The sequence below is a fragment of the Babylonia areolata genome, chromosome 1, assembly GCF_041734735.1.
Source record: "Babylonia areolata isolate BAREFJ2019XMU chromosome 1, ASM4173473v1, whole genome shotgun sequence".
Classification (NCBI taxonomy): Eukaryota; Metazoa; Mollusca; class Gastropoda; order Neogastropoda; family Buccinidae; genus Babylonia; species Babylonia areolata.
In genome coordinates this window covers 28,726,252-28,728,060 of record NC_134876.1, presented here as the reverse complement: position 1 = coordinate 28,728,060, position 1,809 = coordinate 28,726,252, and positions in this window count along the sequence as shown.

The window sequence follows — 1,809 nt, the reverse complement described above, 5'->3', positions numbered from 1 at the left end:
TTTGAAGATAGTTTTTGTCTCTACGCTGAAATAAACGAGAAAGAGTGATGAAGACAGAGAGATTGATTGATTGATTGATTGATTGATTGATTGATTGATTGATGATTTATTGTCAAAAGCATTTACAGCCATTTTGACGAGGGGGGGGGGGGATTACAAAAAAACTAATTAAGCAAATACCACGAAACACACACCGCAACAACTGTACGCAAGAAAAGGGTAGGGAAAAAGAACAACAAAAGAGCAAACATGTGGACCATCCACGGTCATATTCATTGGTTTATATAATAATTAATGAATCTGAAGACACAGAGAGAGAGAGAGAGAGAGAGAGAGAGAGAGAGAGAGAGGAGTTTATCATGGAATATTTCATTTCAGAAGAAAAAAAAAGAAAAAAGAAACCTTCTCGCAAATTTTCAAATGTTCACATGGAATACGTTTTGACTTAAATTTTTAGACAATATTTCCCTTTTCAAAGCATGTGTGTGTCTCTGTGTGGCTGCGTCTATCTGTGTGCGAGAGAGAGAACGAACGAACGAACGAACGAAATTTTATTTTACGAGGGTAAAATAGTAAGCTCAAAGTACTCGTTTACATCCGGCCCTCTGGGCAAGAATAATAACTGAGAAAAAAAAGAAAAGGAGAGAGAGAGAGAGAGGCCTTTGATTACATTTAATAGCGGCCACTCACTAACATTGTCCAGTCAGTAAGACACTTATTCTGTTGGAAAGTTCCTCCGCTTTTCCGGTGTTCGTTAGTGTTGTAGTTACCTTCAGAAGCTGCGGTGATCAATGTGCTGAAGAACGTTTCCTCATGTGTGGCATACGGTAGACCTAGCTCGGTAGTTATCACCCTACCCAGTCACTTTAACGATTGGAAACACGGGGCTGTGTGAGACAATGAGTTATTATTGTGTGGTCATGTGTGTGTGTGTGTGTGTGTGTGTGTGTGTGTGTGTGTGTGTGTGTGTGTGTGTGTGTGTGTGTGTGTTTGTGTGTGTATGTGTGTGTAAGTGTGTGTGTGTGTGTGTGTGTGTGTGTGTGTGTGTGTGTGTGTGTGCGCCAGAGAGAGAGAGAGAGATAGTGAGAGAGAGAGAGAGAACACTGAAAACTGAAATATTTAATGTCATTAGCTGAAAAGCTATCTGGTGACATAGTAGGTACTAATCAGAACCAAATGGTACAAATTAGATAAAATAGAACAGAAATTAAACTAATAAGAGATTTGCGACACTTCGGCACTTTGTCATTAGCTTTAAAGTACATGTGACAGGGGGGTAATGTGTCTTTTTTCAGTTGTTCGTCTCCAAAGTTTCGACAGGACACAGAAAAGAAAGTACAGATAAATCATGTAATAAATATTTACACATGTAACATCAACACACATCATATCAATACAAACACATACTGAGGTACATGTAAATCCTGAAATAATCATTTATGCCTTAACATCAAAACCCATCATATCAATACGAACACATCACATAATTACAATGTCGAGATTGACCATCCAAATGTAGCCTTTCCTTTTTGTCTGTGCTTTTTTTCCTCATGGAACCCATACTAAATTTTAATTGATTAATGAGTATTTGGACCGATGATGGACGTTTTTCTTATATTTATTGCCTCAGATACATATTTTGCAAGTGAAAGTATCATATCTTCATTTTCTGTCATCTGTATGCCGAACATTTTTTCTCTGCGCTGGAGCTGTAGAGTTTTTTTCACAATTCATCGTATCTTTTGCAGTTAAATATAAACTGATTTTCATCTTCTGGGCTCTTGCCACACATTGGGCAAGGTGATGTTG